Raw genomic sequence first — 20686 nt, forward strand, 5'->3', positions numbered from 1 at the left:
GATAAGTCATGGTCAGAGAGCCATTGGGATAGGTAATGCAAAGCAGAGTTTAGTTGAAATGTTAAATTTTCAATGGAACTAGATCTATGATATAAAACTATGTCATCAGCATACTGAAATATGTTACAAAAATTGTTAACAGACAAATCGAGATCATGGGTGTATATGCTGTATAGCAGAGGACTGAGTACTGAGCCTTAAGGTAGACCTTTCCAAACGAATCTGGAGGCAAGTGAGAGATGTTGGTGTCTAACCGTTATTGATCTGCAAGTTAACAGATTACATATGAGATGAACTATCCTCGGTGGAATACTCAGCTGTTGCATTTTCTGCCTGAGCAACGGAAGAAGGACATTATCATATGCAGAAGATATATCTAGAAAAAATACCACAAGGTACTCTCCTTTAGCAAAGGCAATTCGAATGTCTGTTGTGAGTATGCTTAGACTATCAATGGTGCTCAAACCCTTCCGAAAGCCAAATTGAGAGGGAGCAAGTATATTTCTGCTTTCCATTAACTACTCCAGGCGGTTCTTCAACAGATGTTCAGTGATCTTTGCCAAAGTTGATGATAAAGCTATCGGTCTATATGAGCTGCAATCTGAAGGGTTTTTACCCGGTTTAAGGATCGGGATAACAATTTGTGTCTTCCAAGATTGCGGGACAATTCCTTTGATAAAAACCGAGTTAATTATATTTAAAAAACATTTTTTCGCTTTATCATTTAGTTTAGAAATAAAAGAGTAAGGAACGCCGTCTTCTCCAGGAGTAGAATCAGATAAACCATTTAACGCACATTGAAGTTCGGAAAAAGAAAAGGGGGCATCCATTTCATCCAAAGTGGATGTGGATGCTGGCGTAGAATTTAGAAAACTGTCCTCATAGGGGACAAATGGGGGGGCGAGCTTATCAGCGAAATTGTTAGGCTACTCAGAAGGAGTATTAGAGGAAGGGCCGAATTAAGGCATCGGCGGAATTTTTTAAGTTGGGACCAGACTACAGAGGAAGAGGAACGAGGACTCAGGGATTCACAAAAATGCATCCAACTAACTTTTTTCTTTTTAGAAATTAATTGTTTAAATTTGGCGTCGATTCTCTGATACTTAAAAAAGTTATCCAAAGACATACACAATGAGTATGATGCTTCAGCCTCTAGTCTCTGTTCAGATAATCGCTTGCATTCCTCATCCCACCAGGGGGTGGAAAGCAAATGATTTTTTGAGGTGTGTTTTTTAGGGAAGTGGAGATCAGCTGCAGTTAAAATACCATCAAGGAAAAGATCATAGCAAAGAATAACATTTCCATAGTCTTGTGAAACAAAGAGGGCGTCGATCATGGAATCAACAGACTCAGCATATGCAGACCAGTTACCATTTTTTAATTTATATTTTAATAAGGGATTGTAGTTAATATAGGGAATAGATCGGTGATTTAAAGAAAGGAGGATGGGATTGTGGTCACTACCAAAAGATGATGAAAGGACATTTCAGCATTTTGAGAAGCAATGAATGGAGAGGTTAGGGATAAGTCTACAGCGGATTTAGGGTTTTGGTTTGGGTATACTCTACGTGTTGGTGAGCCATTATTGAGGATGCAGAGGTTAGCATCATCAAATATGTCCATCAACATGAGAGCAAATGGGTCACAGAAAGTTGAACCCCAGGAGGTGTGATGGGCGTTAAAATCACCCATGACAAGGATAGGACTAAGGAGAGAGGAGAAGATGGCAGATATATCAGGAATTAAAGCTGGATTAGGATGAGGAATATACAGGGAAAGAAAAGAGATGTTAAGGGCTCTAACAGCAACAGCATTAATATGCTGGCTGGGAAGGGATGAAGGAATTTGGGAGAAGGGAAGGGAGCGCCGAACGAAAAGGGCACTCCCAGCATAACCATCACTTCTGTCATCCCTAAAACAGGAGAAGCCTGGGACCCGGAATCGGGATCCAAGGATCAACCATGTTTCAGAGATGGCAATAATGACAGGTTTATGGAGGCTTATTAGAAGAGGAGTTCATGTTTTTTAGACCGGACGCTCTTGCAGTTCCATTGAAGGAAGCTGATTGGGGCCATTGTGAAGGATGGAGAATAACTGACATATGTCTTGAGCAACGTTGGACGGTAAGGGGATATCGTTACATGTTGAGATAATACTAAGCAGTATTTTAGTTAGCATTTCTAAGAAGTTGGAATTGGTATTAAGAGGATTAGGAGTGTTTTGATTGAGAGCACAACCATTAGGAGTAGTAGAGGGACAATTACTAACAATCGATTGATGGGCCTGTTTATCATACCCTTTCCCAAGAGGTGATCTTGGGCGAGGAGTACTGATAACAGTCTTCCAATAGGACCTGGTAGTTGAAGGGATAGGTTGACTAGGAAGAATTGGAGAATATGTGGGAGGGGTAAACATCTCCTTTGCAATCTCTGCATAGGATCTACGTACAGGAGGGAATCGAGAGGATGCTTCTATGTATGATATGTTATCCTGAGACATAACAATTTTGATCGATTGTTGGCGAGAAAACTCTGGACAGTCCTTGTCTGTTGTGAAATGATTACCAGAGCAATGTAAGCAAGTAGCGTTATCCTTACTTAATGTAGTCTTAGATTTTCGCGATTATTACACATTGAAATAAAACTAGTTTTTAACGGATTTAATCGCGTATATTAATTATTTTAACATCCCCATTACACATAGGTCAAACAAAGAGAAGTATCGGTACTAGGGTCAAGGAACATATAGGAGATGCCAATAATATTCTTCAAAGTCTGCAGTCTGTGAACATGCTCTAGATAAACCTAACCATTTTATTCGATTTGATAAACCACAGATCCTCGCTAGAGAACACAGATTCATACCTAGAATGATACGCGAGGCTATTGAAATTCAAAAACATCCGAACTTCAATAGAGAAGATGGTTGGAGACTTTCTAACACTTGGGATCCACTTATTAAAAATTTAAAATCCCAAATCCAACAGACTGCAAGACCTAAAGATACAGTTAGTGCCTTCTGCGTGCAACCGGAACGCTACTCAAGATATCAATTAAGAAATCGTTGGCGGTAGTTGTAAATAATAATTCTTTGTAATTCGAACAGACAAATGTCACCTTAGTCTGCCCGTGACCACGAACACTGCAAAGTGCTCGATACGTCTGTGTAATGGGGGATGTTAAAATAATTAATATACGCGATTAAATCCGTTAAAAACTAGTTTTATTTCAATGTTATCCTTACTTACACTACAAGACTCACCTGTGTGGGATTTGGAGCACTTAAAACACCTAGGTTGAGATCGGAACTGGGTTTTAATATGACCATAACGGCAGCAATTAAGGCATTGGATAGTGGGAAGTCTGTAAGTTTCTACTGGAAGAGATGTATGGTAGGAATATACTTTTGAAGGAAGTATTTGACCTCTAAATGTAATTACAACAGTTGGGGTTGCCAGTTCTTCCATCGTCCAGTCCACGGGAATACCCTTAATCAATCCCATTCTAGTTACATTAAAAGTCGGTACAGTAGCTTTATACTTGCACATTTCAACAATAGGATTCACTAGAAAGGAGTTTGCTGTTTGGGCTGTTGAAAATTCAACTGAAATTTTGTTACGGCCTATGTTCTTAACACCATCGGTAATAATATTCTTAATTTTATGAGTGTGCAGGAATTGTCCGAATTTAATTGCCCGTATAGTAGTTCCTGAAGCTGGGTCAGATACTTCCCGAGACACATGAACGATGAAAGGACCCTTGTTATCGTCGGAATACATTTTAGGGCCTTCAGAGAAGGATGGATGGGTGTAAATAGTTTGTATTGAAGGATTTGCTGAATTAGGATGAATTATAGTTTGTTTAACATTAGAGTCGGAATTAATACAATCATTACCTTGGCGTTTTCGAGAAACAGGTACAGAGGGAGGAGAAATAGTATCGGGAACAGATTCTATTGAGCCACCTGGATCAGGGGGTTCAGGAGGAGGATCAACGTCCATTATAAAACTTAGAAGTTAAAAAATATTAAAATATGATAAATACTCACAAAATTTACAAATATTAGTAACACCACTTAACCCAACTACCAACTAAAGCACTATTAACAATAAAATATACTAAAGAATTAAACGAAAACACTCAAAATCTCTTAACACGTGTAACTAACGCTAACGCAAGTGAAAAAAATAACTGATTGAATTTCTAACATAAAATATTGGATGTCATTTGTCAATTGATTTTGACAACTATTTCTAAGGCTATGTTTACGAAAAAAAAACTGATTGAATTTCTAACATAAAATATTGGATGTCATCTGTCAATTGATTTTGACTACTATTTCTAAGGTTATGTTTACGCATAATTTAAAATTACCGCTAATTTTGACATTTAAAATAAAAATGCGCTTTTTATGCATTATGCATTCCTGAACTAATTAGGATTTATTATATTACCTTTGAGTTGATCTTTTTACATTTGTCTTCTTTCACTTGCGTTAGCTTTGGTGTTAGTGATATCTATAATCACAGATATATCTGTGATTTTATGATAATTCTGTGTAATTCTTTTATAAATTTTCAGTGCAAATAGTTAATTTTTATGGTTTGTGGGTTTTACTAACATAATCCGGTTACGGTGAGTGTTATTTTTTATTTTTTTATAGATATATTATATTATTTAAGTTACAGTAGTTAGTATATAATGGATGTCGACCCTCCTCCCGAACCTCCCGATCTCGGGGGTTCAGAACTACAAATTGATCCCTTAACATCCTTTTCTCGCAAACATTCCGGGGATAAGTCTTCATATTCTCCTGATTCCTCTGTAAAGAAAACAGTAGTCTACCCTACTACCGCAAGTCCCTCTATCCAGACTGTCTATGTAAATCCTTCTTTTATCTATGGCCCTAAAAACTATATGGATAACGACACAGGTCCTTTCATTGTCCACGTCTCTCGGGAAGTTGCTGATCCAGTTGCAGGGAATTAATTATACGAGTTATTAAATTTGGACAATTTTTAAATAAACAAAAATTTGCAAATACAATGCTAGTATACCTACCTACAATATTACCAGAATGGGTTTAGTTAAAGGCATCCCAGTGGACTGGTCTATGGAGGATCTGATGGAATCAACTGAGCTTCCTCATGGATAAAATTGAGACGTCTTAACCGCAAGACTATTAACGAACGAACGGAGTTGTGTCCTGGATCCCAACTCAATCGGTAGTCATAACTTTTAAAGGTCAAATCCTACCTGGCAAAGGTTGTTAAAGATAATGCTATATGCTTACACTGCTCTGGCAAACACTTTGCCACAGATAAGGATTGTCCAGAGTATTCACGACAGCACTCAGTTAAAATAAATGTCTCAGGTCAATATTTCTTATATGGAAGCTGCCTCTCGCTTCCCTAATGTCCGTAGATTCTCCGTTCCTACATACATCCCATCTAACCCTAGTCATTCGAAGTCCACCCCTGTCCTAGTAAATCATACAGACAAACCATTGTCCGCTCTCCCCGACCTAGACTTCCTCAAGGGAAGGGTTATGATAAGCATGCCCATCAAGCCATAGTTAGCAATTGCCCCTCCTCGTCTCCTAATGGTTGTGCCTTAAATGCTGCCAACCCATCCCCTCCTAATAATCATCCTAACTTATTGGAATTATTTACCAAAATTCTCCTAAATATCCTTAGCACATGCAATGAAATCCCTTTACCGTCCAACGTTGCCAATGACTTAAATCAATTATTAAACATCCTCCACAATGGTCCCAATCAGATTCCTTCAATGGAATAGCAAAAGCGTCCGTCCTGAGCAACCTGAACTCCTCTCACTTATTAATTTGTATAAACCTGTCATTATTGCCATCTTCGAGACATGGTTGATTCCCGGTTCTCGATTTCGAATACCGGGTTTCTCCTGTTTAAGGGATGACAGAAGTGATGAGTATGCAGGTAGTGCCATCTTGATCAGGCACTCCATTCCCTTCTCCCAAATCCCCTTACCTCCTTTTAGCCATCACATCAATGCTGTGGCTATCAAAGCCTTCAACATTTCCTTCTTATCTATTTACATCCCCCGCCCTAACCCTTCACTTGCTCCTGAGATACACTCCATTTTATCTTCCCTGTCAAGCCCCGTTCTTGTTATGGGGGATTTTAGTGCCCACCATATATTATGAGGTTCCTATTTATGTGATGGATTTGCTCCCTTGTCATGACATCGTTGATGATGTAAATTTTTGCATTCTCAATGATGGTTCGCCGACTCGTAGAGTTTATCCTAATCAGAATCCTAATTCTACTGTTGATTTATCCCTAGCATCTCCTTCCCCATCCTCCCAATTATCTTGGAATATCCTTCCATCGACGTTTGGAAGTGACCATTTCCCTATCCTTCTTTCATTAAACAACAGATCCATTGTTCCCTCCAAATCATCCCCTCTTTTAAAATATAGACATAAAAATGCTAACTGGTTAGCATATTCTAACTCTGTTGATGTCATGTTAAGCTCCCTCCCTGATTATGTGAATGGTGAAAATGCTGTTGCTTACTACGAGCTTTTTCTTAGTGTTATCAAATCCTCCGCCGATTCCCATTTTCCACAAAAAAATATTAATAAAAAAATTTGTTTATCTCCGCCTTGGTGGGATGAAGACTGTAATGCCTTAGTCCAACAGAGATCTGAAGCCGAAGAGTCATATAATGTATCTATGACTACAGAGAATTTCATCAAATATCAGCGTATAGATGCCAAAATTTAAAAAAAAAAACTATTTTCTAAAAAGAAAAAACAGGGCTGGACCAATTTCTGTGAATCCCTTAGTCCTCGATCTCCCCCTCAAGCAGTTTGGAGAAATCTTAAGAGATTTCGCCGCTCCCTTACTATTTTACTACCTGTGAGGGGTGCACCCTTTGTACCAAGCCAGGACAGTTTGATAACATTTACTCCAACATCTACCAATAACATTGTCACTTTCACCCCTACTATTTGTTTAATTTGCACTCGAAACTCGATCCCGTGTTTTACAAACGAAACTCACCGTATCGATTCGCGAATTTTTTATATTTTTGTTCAAGGGTTTGCTGACTTTATCACTGGATTCCATTCTTTCAACTGTTGAAACCCATCTTCCCTATTGAAATAACTATATTTAGTAATTTCAATGGCTTCTCGTACCAGTCGAGGTATGTAATGGTGGTGTTTACGCAACAAACGTACGAGAAAGGAGGCAGTCCGATATGGACACTTCTAATGCCGTCAACATCTACCCGCAAACGTCAGTCTCGTAAACAAGACATTCGTAGATAATGTCGAAATATCGAGCTCCACCAAATAAAAATAAAAACATGGTAAATATCCCGTTTTAAATACTGATAGTAATAATGATTATGTATTAAAAGATTGAGAGAAAGGTACTGTCGTTATCATATTAAATATATTATTAAAGTATAATTTTGGAAAAACTTTAAAATATTTTATAGAGTTATATTTAGATTTTGGGTATTGAGGAATTTGTTAGAGATGATTGAATGAGAAGTATGAAAGAATTGGTCTCAAATTTTGATAGATGATAGTGTTAAAGTCAAAGTCAAAGTCAAAAATCTTTATTCAATATAGAAGTATTTGCACTTGCTTATTGATTGTCAAAAATCTACCACCGGTTCGGAATTTAGCACCTCGGACCTGAGAAGAACCGGCGAAAGAAACTCAGCGGGATACATTTTTTTTATTTTTTTTAACCATTTTCCATGTAGGTACAATGATAAGTATATTTTAGTTGTTTGAAACAGCCTGGAGGCGATCATTTCATTCCCAAGGTGTGCAGTCAACTAAAAAGTCATTAGTGTTGTAATATCCTTTAGCACACAAACGCTCTTTAACGACTCTTTTGAATTTTATAATTGAATAATTTTGAACGTTTTCTGGGATCCTGTTGTAAAAACGTATACATTGCCCCAAAAAAGAGTTACTAACCCTGTGTAATCGGGTACTTGGAGTAACAAGTTTAATCTTGTTCCTAGTGTTAATAGAATTAGGATTATTATATAGGTTACAAATTCTGATAGATGATAGTGTTAGGTGTTAGTTAGGATCCCCATTCGAATATGTTTTCTACAAATGTATTTTTACTAAATTTCAACTTAGGACATTTTGGATTCCCATTTAAAAATAATTTCAATTATTTCTTTTGACTCATGAGATGTTATACATTGTTTGTAATATTTTTAGAATATTGTTTTTGCAATATTTTTGTGTTTATACTTTTGTTTATAACATTTAGTTTCTATATTTTGTACATAACATTTTTTGCTATTTGTCTAAAACTTTATTACATATTTTAGTAATAAGCTATTTTTGGTTAAAGTTTTATAGAAATAATGCTTTAGATTGGATTATTACCTATAACTTTAGTCCAACTTGGTTTTGACTATGCTTTGGATATTCCAATTTTGTGAATTTACCAATTTTTTTTTAAACAATTGTTTGTTGTTTTGTTCTGTGCCCGGTAAGCTGGTGGAGTTGAGCCGGTCACAGACACAATTGTTTGTTGTTTTGTTCTGTGCTTGGTAAGCTGGTGGAGTTGGGCTGGCCATGTTAGTCGTATATTTCGTTTTAGAAATTTAAACCATTTTGAAGTTGGTGTTCTTGGTGTACCATTTTTGTATATTCTATAGACCCAATAATTTAATAACTTTTCCATCTTTCGAGTAAGGTAATATTTTACTACTTTATAATTTCTTATTCTAAATAAAACAAGTTTTATTAGACTGCTCATTACTTTCGAGTAAGCCTATATTGAGTCCTCATCTCCAAGGTTAAGGTGTTTGATAATTAATTTTACTTATATTATATTTTCTGAATAAAGTTAAGTTAGACAACTTATTGCTTTCGAGTGGGGCTATATTAGAGTTCTTTCTCTTTACTTTACTTATGTTTAGAAATAACTTTTGTTATGGTGTGGTACAAAAAACAAGTATTGTCCATATTTTACCAACTTTTGTAGAGTTATCTAGTTATCTGTTATGTCACTCTAATATTTTGATTCATAGAGTCGATCTCTACCTCTTTTGTAGAGTCGAATAAAATAGTCTCTCAGAGCGAGCTCCTCTTTTATTTTTTGGTTGGGGGATAATGTAACGTAATTTTGGCGCACGTTACATGTTAACATTCTTTTAAAATAAATTCGACAAAATTATTGAATTTCTAAACTGAAAATATTTTTTGTTTTGGCTTTTATTTGTGCCAAGAGGGCACAGATTATCTCGCCAATGTCACGTGCGATGGAGAAGACACGATAGAGACTGATCGGTGCGGTCAAGATTACAAGCTCAATTTAACTTTGAAGGCACACCATTAGTAGACGGAATTAAACACCCACAACCTTAAACAACACAATAATAATAATTGGGTAAAAAATGATTCATAAAGGGCTTGATCGTCGATAATTCGAGCTGCTCTACGTTGGATACGGTCAAATGGAAGGAGCTGGTACTGGGGAGCACCCGTCCAGAGGTGAGAGCAGAACTCCATGTGAGGCGGAATTGGCGCTTTGTATAGTCTTAGGCGAAACACTGTCCTTTGCCTTGCTGAGCACACTGAGTTTTTTTATGCCAATTTGGCTTTGCCTTCCAATTGACGAATGGTGTTTTTTTGGCGGTTAACGCGCAAACTTGCGTCTTTTTGGGGTTGAAGTGGACTAGGTTTAGCCGGCCCCAGTTCCAGACTTTGTTTAACGAAGAAATACACTTGTAATCCAATTGCATAATTTCCCAGGAAGCCCATAGGAAGGAAGCTTCGAAAGAAGCGCTTTGTGCCACACGAGATCGAAGGCCTTCGCTACGTCCAGACTGGCTGCTAATGCCTCATACTCTCAACTGCTTCCGCCCATTTATGAGTAATGTAAACTAGGAGCGAACACGTATATACTGTTGCTCCGTTAAAATAATTTTATTAAAAATATAAAAAGTGCGTATTTTTGTGCATATTCATCACAATAATAAAACTACAGTATTTAGTGGTAAAATAGTGTAAATTTTATTGAAGAACACAATAGGGTTAAATTCATTTTCTTTTTTTTTTTTTTCACAACATTATTTCCAAGCGTGAACTGTATAGTGTGCCTATCATTGTTTCTTGTACTGGAACCAATGGACTTATGTGTAATAGTGAACAATTTAAGCACTAAAACGAATGTTAGTTAAAATTAAATAAAACTACTTCGTGCAAAAAGTGTCTTATGAGTGCGGGTCATTTTATTTTATTGGAGGTAATTTAAAAAACTGAACTCGTGCTTGACTCATTGAGTGTAGAAGCGGATGCGCAAATTCGAATATCAACTTAAATAGCGATTGGTCTAATAGGCACTACGATTGCTGTAAGTTACAAATAACGAAAGTCCATGGTTCAAATCCTTCCTCCTGAACAAATAATATTTTTACAAAAGCTTAAAATCTACTAATAATGTCATTTAAAAATAAATTTGAATGTTGTCATGTTATACATGCAAAAAACGATATCATTATAAATGTATTTCAACATCCAAAGTATGTTTCAATGAATTGACTGAGGATTACAAAAATACATGGCTGTGTCCAACCTGCGCCAGACCTAAAAGTGACAACACAAATACACCGATTAGAAGCTCGCTAACATATACGACTCAAGAGAAAAATGATAACCAGTATGTTACTCGTCGCATAAAAGATAGTGAACGGAAGATAACAGAATCCACAACAACTGAATTAGAATTAAATGACATTCGATCTATTGTCAGAGAAGAAATGAGGTCTCTGCTAGATGTATTCAAGAAAACCATAGTGGATGAGTTTACCTCAAAAACTAACGAAGTTTTAGCCTCAATAAATTTTCTAGAAGACCAATACGAAACCATTAAAAAGGACTTATCTGCCAAAAATGAATTAATTAAAAACCTACAGTCTGAAAATAAAACGCTATAAACAACTGTAAGTGACCTACAGGCTCGTCTCATATTAGTAGAAAATCAATCTAGAGCTAGTAATCTGGAAATCCAATGTATTCCAGAACATCGGTCTGAAAACATAGTCTTGACAGTGAAACAATTGGCTGCAACTGTAAAATGTAACTTATCTGATACTGATATACAAAGTTGCAGTATTTTATATAATTATGAAAATCAACAGAGACAGTCCCCGACCACGCTCTGTACTAGTTAAATTCAGTAGCCCAAGAATTCGAGATACTTTTCTTGCAGCGACTATCTCGTTTAATAAACAAGCAAAACGCAAAGAAGACAAGCTTAATACTAGCCATATAGGCATAGGAGGAGAGAAACGTCCTATATATGTTGCTCAACATCTGCCACCGGCTACAAAGAAACTACATGCAGAGGCACGTATCAAAGCTAAGAAACTCAAATACGAATTCGTCTGGATTAAGAACGGCCGAGATTTTATGCGGAAATGTCAAATCATCGGAGTATAAACTTATAAAAAATTCGGAGTCTCTTTTAAATTTATCGTAATTTGATTATAATTATAAACAAGTAGTGGTATGTATATAGATTCTATTCGATTCATTAAACTGCTATTATCAGAATGTTCGAGGACTTCGTTCGAACTTAACAGATGTAAGAAATCAAGTCCTTAACTCAGATTACAGTATCATTGTTTTAACGGAAACTTGGTTTAAAGATAGTGTGTATGATGCAGAGATCTTCGATGATAGATATTATGTATATAGACGTGATCGTGAAACATCTCCTCTTTCTAGTCATAAGAAAACTGGTGGTGGGGTTATGATAGCAGTAAAAAAGGACGGTTTAATTTTACAATAGAGCTTAATTCTGGCAATAGCACAGAATATCTACAAGTCTGCGCAGTATATATTCCTCCACCGGTTACCCATAATATGTTGGAAACTTTTATTAATAATACTACTGAAATTATAAATAATAACAATTTAGGCGTAGCAAATAATTCAATTTTATTACTGGGTGACTTCAACATGAGTTCTATAACATGGACAATACAACCTGATAGTAACAATCATCACGCAATCCCAAGTAACTATTCTAATTGTCTGCTCAAAAGTAACCTAATAGATTTTTTTGCATTACACAATTTAAATCAATTTAACACTATCAAAAATACGAGAGGAAAGATATTAGACTTAGTCTTATCCAACACAATCATGAATGTCAGAGAAAGTCAATTCCCAATACGTAAAGTAGATACCTGGCATCCACCATTAGAAATTGTTTTAAAAATAAAGTCATCAAATTCCATTCATACAACTAATACTAGGCGATTGCACAATTATAATAAAGCTGACTACGATTCTATTTTAGCATATCTTAATAATATTGATTGGTTACATACCCTTGGATCACTAGATAACGTAAATGAAATGACAGCTAAGTTTTATGAAATTTTACAGGTAACAATAGATAAATTCGTCCCCATGTCATGCAAATCATTGAAGTCGTATCCTATCTGGTTCTCTCCCACCTTAATTAAACTTATCAGACTAAAACGTAAATGTCATAAAAAAATTAAACTATATAATAATCCACTTGATAGAATTGAATTTTCTTATCTACGGTATGATTGCGATAAGCTCATAAAACAATGCTACTACAAATATATACTACGTATTGAAGAAACTATTGGCAAACATCCGAAGTATTTTTGGGCGTATATGAAAAATATGCGGCGTAAAGGCTCTAATTATCCTAATAAAATGTATCTGAATGAACTCGAGGCAAGTAATAGGCAAGAAATATGTGACTTGTTTGCTAGTCACTTTTCATCAGTATTTAATAAAAATAAAACTTACAATAATTTTCAACAACAATCAGTATCCAAATCCAAAAATTATAATTTTTGGATTTGGATACTGGCAACATTTACTTATCAAAAGAAGACATTGAAAAAAGGCTTAAAAGACTCGACATATAAGTGCTGGCCCAGACAATGTTCCACCATTATTTGTAAAAAAGTGTGCAACCTCGTTGGCTGTCCCGTTAACTTTCATATTTAACACCTCCCTAAACTCTGGTATTTTTCCAGAAAAGTGGAAAGAAGCGCGGATTGTACCAATTTATAAAGATGAAAATCCTTCGAGTATCGTAAATTATCGGCCTTTTTCCATCCTGTCTACTGTGTCTAAGGTCTTTGAGAGCTTAGTCTATGAATCATTTTTCAAGAATCTAGGAAGAGGTATCGGTTGGCAGCAGCATGGCTTTTTGTCTGGTAGATCTACTACTACAAATCTATTCTCATATGTCACCGATTTAATTGAGAATGTTGATAACAAACTACAGATGGATGCTATATACACTGACTTCTCTAAGGCCTTTGATACAGTGAACCATAAATTACTCATTAATAAGATGAGGGAATTTGGAATAAATGAGACATTATTACACTGGTGCTCATCATACCTTCAAAAAAGATCTTCCACCGTAGTAATAGACGGCTACTGTTCTCAGCCATACATAGCTCATTCTGGTGTGCCACAAGGCTCAAACTTAGGACCAGCACTTTTCAACATCTTCATAAACGATATTATATCGATTTTTCAGTACTCGAAGGTCTATCTTTTTGCGGATGATCTTAAAATAGTCAAAACCATAAGAAGTAACTCTGACGCCGAAGTGTTACAACAAGAACTCAACCAACTTACTCAATGGTGTAACAACAACCAAATGCGTCTCAATCCCAAAAAATGTTACTTAATTAGATTTAGTAGAAAACAGAATTACGTGCAGAGTCAATATTATATTGAGACTGAAAAACTGACTGAAGTTCGTGCGATACGTGATTTAGGCGTTATACTAGACAGCGAATTAAGATTCACCAATCACATTGATAGCATGATAACGTCAGCAACAAAATTGCTGGGTTTTGTATTGAGAAATTCCAAACAATTTAGACAACCCTCTACTACGATCAAGCTCTACAATTGTCTAGTTAGGAGCAAACTAGAATACTGTAGTCTAATTTGGAACCCTCATTACAAAGCTCATGTAAAACGAGTAGAAAGAGTACAAAAGCGACTGCTGCGTCATCTTACATATCGCACGAACTGCATGAAAACCAACGATTCCTACGAAAGAAAGCTGGAAATTTTTAACATCACATCACTTCAGTCACGTAGAACCATCGCAGATATGATATTCTTGCACAAAATTTTAAACAACAATATTGATTGTTCTGCAATAGTCCAATTATTTAATTTTAACATTCCAGTAAAAGTGACCAGAAAACCAGTCGGCTTATTCCACATACCATTATATAAGTCAAACTTAGGAAAGTATTCCCCATTAGCCAGACTAGCTCGCACCTACAATGATCTGTCCTCGAAGATTTCTGGCCTTGATATAGCTTGTGATAGTCTAACTGTTTTTAAATCTAAATTATTAAAATTCTTTAATAATAATTATTATGTTATATGAATGCTTCAAATTTGTTTTTCAATATTATCATTTTTTTTCTTTTCGTTTTATATTTGCTAATTTTGTAATAATAATATCAATTAATTAAATTTCTTTTTAATAATGATTAATAAATTTAATATCTAATTTTAATTAATGAATATTTGATGCATGCTGTGATTACCTATAAAAAGAAATACAATTATCATGAGTGTAAATTATATATTAAGTACCTATGTAATACAATTGTAATTACTGTTGGTGATCCTTTTAAAATAAAATAAAAAAAATAAAAATAAAAAATAAATAGAAGATCACCGGCTGAGCGACCCCGACGGAAACCGAACTGGCGGTCACTAATCAGCTGGTACTCCTCTAGATACCGTAGGAGCTGGCAGTTTACAATGGACTCCATTACCTTGGAGAACAACGGGGTGATGGCAATAGGCCTATAATTTGGACGAGTCTGAGCGGTTACCCTTTTTAGGAATCGGATGCACCAAAGCAGTCTCCCAGGAGATCGGGACGGTGCCTAATGCGTAGGATAGGCTCTCGGCAACTCGGCAACTCGGGAGCACATGTCCGTAGCACGATTGGAGGGATGCCATCGGGTCCACTCGACTTTTGAATGTCCAAGGAAAGCAGTACTTTACGAACTGCACTTTGCCGGAATTTAACCTCCGGCATCGTGGTATCACATCGCGGGATTGTTGGTGGTGACTTTCCTTGGTCATCCAGAGTCGAATTCGACGCGAAGAGACAGCCTAAAAGATCATCTTTCTTCTTCGCGGTATGGGCTAATGACTCACCGTCCTTGTGCAGAGATGGAAAGGAAGGCTGACAGAAATTCCCTAAAACAGCCATAGCGAGAGACCAGAACGCACGTGTTCCTGAAGGCAGTCTCTCGCAAATTCTGCCAATGTACTCCGTCTTCGCATTAACAATCATCACCTTCAAAAATGAAGGACCTAGAGGCAGAGTTATATTCCATTCTGAATGCGCTGGTCTTTACATCACGAGACGCCGGTGCATTAGCCCAGTCATGGTAACGTTCCTATTTTCGACGTGAGGCCGTTTTGCAGAAACCAGGGCTGGGACTTGCCACCGATGGGCACCGCAGAATTTGGAATGAATAGTTCCATACCCTGAAGTACCACATCGGCAACAGAGTCGGCAATAACGCTCGGATCATCCGGCGAGAAACAAAACTGCCCCCATGGGTAGGATGCAAAGAAGGACCGCATCCCGGTGGTCCGGGACCGGGTCCGGACCGGCGGCAGCCCACGAAACGAGGTCGTGAGTACCGCGCAACCGGCACTGTACTCCGAACGACAGTGGTCCGACGAGCCCAGAGGAGGATCGACGATAACCTGATAGTTATCCGGATGGGAAGTTAGTATAAGGTCCAACAGGGAAAGTGTATGATCCTCCACGTCTGGTATTCGCGTTGGCGAGGTGACTAGTTGTGTCAAATCATATGCTAAAGTGAAGTCGAGAACAGATCTACCCGCATGATCGGTAGTGCGCGATCCAAGCCATTCGGCGTGGTGGGCATTAAAATCGCCAAGAATTACGATCGAAGAAGCGGATGGGATCTGCTGCAGCAGGGAATCTGTAGCCATTTGGACGTGCTCGACCAGTCGGTCGGTTTCGCCATTACCGCTATGGGACCTATAAAGGCACGCGTAGATTCGCGGATGGTCGTCGCAATCTACACGCAGCCAGATAATCGATAGGTCCTGCCTTTCATGGCTGCCGAGGCGTCGAGATCGCAAATATCATCTCTGACGTAAACGCACACCCCAGCTCGTGGTACAAAGGAATGTTCCAATTTATATCCGGGGTAAGAAAGAAAAGTCGTATCGGCAGGAGAGGATATCTGGGTCTCGGTCTACAAGCGATATTTCTAGTCCTTTTTGATGACAGGAGAACAATGCCTCCCTGATCTGAAGGATGATAAAAAAATTTCGCCTACTACGAAACGGATTTTCCTGAATTGCCAACAGACAACAATAAAGAGTCTGTCAGAATTACAGTCTGTCTTAGTGGTGTGGAGTGGGCAAAAAGGATTGCTTTCAAAATTACATTTGTTTCAGGAGGGGATTTAAATTGAAGGATAATTTTGCGAGCCGAGATGGCCCAGTGGTTAAAACGCGTGCATCTTAACCGATGATTTCGGGTTCAAATCCAGGCAGGCACCACTGAATTTTCATGTGCTTAATTTGTGTTTATAATTCATCTCGTGCTCGGCGGTGAAGGAAAACATCGTGAGGAAACCTGAATGTGTCTAATTTCAACGAAATTCTGCCACATGTGTATTCCGCCAACCCGCATTGGAGCAGCGTGGTGGAATATGCTCCAAACCTTCTCCTCAAAGGGAGAGGAGGCCTTTATCCCAGCAGTGGGACATTTACGGGCTGCTAATATTCAGGAAAAAATTGAAAGGAATGTATGGATGTCCCAGGAATTATATGACAATCATACACAACTATTATTGGTTGATACGTTAACAACTGATCCAATAAAATGCTCTAATCTATGATCAAAACATTGTCCTTTCTTTATTTGGTAAAGGCGATAAATGCCTCATATAATTTGAATACAAAACTCATTGAAGATATAACTTTGTAAATCTTGCCAATTGCATGTTCCATCTGCCTAGGTACCTCATAAATTTTCCTCGTCAGCTCCCAAAATAATCCATAAAATACTTTCAAATGCAATTTACCCGAAACGTTTTGGAAATTTATAGTTAAAAAAAAATATCAATTTTCTTACCTTCGCACTAGCAACGAAACAGCATATCAATGTTGCGCACCAAAATAAGAAAACTTTACGTTCCATGTCGACACTACGCGCACTTGATTAGTAACAGTCAAATTTTCATCACTCCGTTATCTGCAATACGAACTTATGACCTGGAAAGTTCTGGCAACTAAAAATTCAAACAACTGTTTATTCAAAACATACATCAAACTGGTTAAACATTAAATAATTTTAAAATGAAAAACAAACGATCCGCTCTTGTTTACTTTTACAAATAATCACACATAACCTATAATATTTTGTGTATTCATATATTCTATATTAATTAACAGCTGGTATTAATTATAGTACGAAATAGTAAAATATACATAAATAGATCACATTAATGCAGTGATAAATTATAAATAATCAACTCGTCATAAATATTTCATTCATAAATATTATAATTGATCTAATTTTAAAAGCATTGTATAAATTTAAACATCAAAAATGATGCCTCTGTTTTATTTACGCTAATTTGATCGACATTAAATGGACATCAATAATAATTTAGCATAAATTTATAATAACTTAAGTAGTTCAACAAGTTCAATATAAACAAGAATTCCTAACAATAAGGGTGAACTCGTACCTTCACTGAGCTTAACCTTTAATAACGATTACATAAAATTGGGTTAAATATGAGTATTAATATGTGTTAACGCCACTGGAAATATCACTTGTTTGAAGTTTTAACTATAGCATTAAGTGTTTAAATTATCGATGTTCGTTTAATGTATTTTCGCGACGCGTGCGCTTCTATCTTCGATGCGTTAGCGACTGATATTTTATTTAGTATCGGCTATACAACGCGTTCCCTACTCCGCCTGCGTCCTTGAATGTAGTTTTTAAGTTTGATCGTGGTTGGGTTAGTGGTTCATCCGCTGTTTCGAATATTAATGGTTATTGTTCGATTATGTCTCATTTTCGTATTACGGATGTTTTTTGGTAAGAATTTGAATTTTTATTGCACTTATTTTTATTAGAACATGATGTATAATATTACTCCATCTTTATTCTTAATATCATGTAAGACCAGTTTAAAATTTATGTCTCTAAGAAATATGGTGCGAATATTCTAGATATTTACATTTATTAGCTTAATTTTGAATTAATACCTTTTTAAAGCACATATCATTCTGACATTTTGTTTGATATTTATTTATGTGAAAAACGACTAAATAGAGTAATTATGAGATAAGTATTCTTAATCCTATTTCGATAGGTGCACCTGTTTCGATAGGTATGTACATATATGAATTGCAATAAAATTCAGATGCAAATCTTGGTAATTCACGAATGATAGTGTGGAAGGACCCAATGCCTTTCATCGTAATAATATGTTCGTTTACGACTAATGTCATGAGAGATTATGCATGTTTCCGAGGAATATTTAATGTTTGAACAATTGGCAAATTACATCTTTTTTTCAAGGTTCTAGACCAAGTTTGGTCGTTTGTTTCACAGCGCAGCTTCATTCCAAATGGGCTACCCACGTTAAAAAAATCTTTCGACACGTACCGGTTTCATTATTTAATGGAATATATAATAACTGTATGACAATTTTAATAAAACATCTTAACCTTTATAGATATATATATATATATATATATCACAATCTTGAATCAAACTACTAAAGTAACTTTTAAGCTAAATTATATTTATAAAAAAAAATATGGAACAAAAAAAAATATATATAGATATATATATATATATATATATATATATATATATATATATATATATATATATATATATATATATATCTATATTTCTATATTAGATTTCATTAAATATTGGAAAGAAAAATATTTCAACACATTCAGGTATATCCTGAAATTAGGGTGTTCAAACAAGCAGACACTTCATATAATTTAAGTAGTATAGACTTGTCAATACAGCCAGCAACAAATTATTTATCTTATTAAAATACCTATGTATTTATATTAACCATTACATTATATTTTATTGAAATATCATCAACACCATATAAAGATCGCTATATAATATTAGAATTGTTAACATATTACTAACACCAGTAATAATCATTTTTCCCCGCGTATTTCCTTTCCAGACCATTTATAAGAAATTACTAATGGTAAGATTACTGAACACATTTTTTTTATATAAGGCTCGATTATATTATAGTCTTTTGTTGATAAATTCGGATAGTATGATAATATTGTAAAAAAATATTTCTGCATCCTATTTTTTTTTGTTCCATATTTTTTTTTATAAATATAATTTAGCTTAAAAGTTACTTTAGTAGTTTGATTCAAGGTGATTTTAGATAAATCCAAATGAAATAAAACAAAAATATTATGTCCGTAATTACATATTTCAGTTTAGTTAATGCATCGTAATTTTTTTTTAAATTGAAAAATTAAATCAAAGAAAAAAAATCACGTGTGTACGCGGGCTTATACTATTTGTTTAATAAAAAATATAAACCGCCTAGTCTGTATTGATAAAATGTCAAAATTATGAAACTATCGAATCTCATGACTTTTCTTTTAATTATTTTTTTATTTAATAATATAAGTAATACGAATTTACGATCTGTCGCGGATCGTGTCGAATTGATGTGCCATCGGACTATGGGTGCAAGCAATTTTAGAATGCTCCTGAGATTGTGACGATACTTTAGTTTGATATAGTATACCTTTTGGATTGTTTACTAGTCGTTAAGAACGATCGTGGCCGAAATTCACTGACGGAGATTTGTTCAGGAATTTCTCCCTTTTTATTCAGGAAAAAAATAAAAAAAAATAAAAGGAGATGGTGAGACTAGTTTTGATGAAAAATTCTTTGAAACTTAGAGTTTCTATCAATTTTATCCCTTTTAATCAGACCAAGATCTGTGATAATTGGAGGATTATAGACAAGAGCTCTAAATGGAGTGGAAAAAGAGGATTTGAATGGAACCTTAGTATAGGATGCGCGAGTTTGGTAAATTTAAAAAAAAACTGTGTAATAATAAGGATGGACTTTTAGGACGAGCACAGAGTTTGGACAAATTGACAACGAGAAACGAGACCAAAGAGGATGAGAGGATAACTGTAATGATTTTACCACGAAGCGGTCGCATAAAAGTTGTCTTCTCAGTTGAAGTTAGTTAGTGGGTGAAGACTTCATGGCTCCTATAATTATTCTAAGGCATTTGTGTTGGATTTTATTAAGTTTATTGAAAACGGTTTTATTAAGGGATTACATGGGGGTTTCGTAGGGTAAAAAAAGGCCAATTTTCAATATATTTTTTTCTATATAAAAAAATATTTATTTAATTCAAACTTTTTTCTGTTTTAAAGATACACATTTATTTATTTATTTATTTGTAATCAACAGCATATTCAGATTATATTTGTACAGTTTTTTAAATTTCATGAAGACTATGGCCACAAAGATTACAATATAGAGTGTTTAATATAATATATTTAACAAAGTGGATAACAAAAAGAA

At 35.6% G+C, this 20686-nt stretch overlaps 1 long non-coding RNA gene across 1 annotated transcript; it reads right to left on the reverse strand.

Annotated features, from left to right (window-relative positions):
• Nucleotides 1-237: 237 nt before the first annotated feature.
• Nucleotides 238-19269, reverse strand: LOC125075719. The gene is made up of 5 exons (XR_007120233.1): nt 19258-19269; nt 10288-10297; nt 4926-4935; nt 2901-2907; nt 238-905 (listed from the first exon to the last, which is right to left on the reverse strand). It is a non-coding gene; the product is annotated as an uncharacterized LOC125075719 (long non-coding RNA).
• Nucleotides 19270-20686: the final 1417 nt, after the last annotated feature.

This window comes from Vanessa atalanta, chromosome W, assembly GCF_905147765.1.
Source record: "Vanessa atalanta chromosome W, ilVanAtal1.2, whole genome shotgun sequence".
Classification (NCBI taxonomy): domain Eukaryota; kingdom Metazoa; phylum Arthropoda; class Insecta; order Lepidoptera; family Nymphalidae; genus Vanessa; species Vanessa atalanta.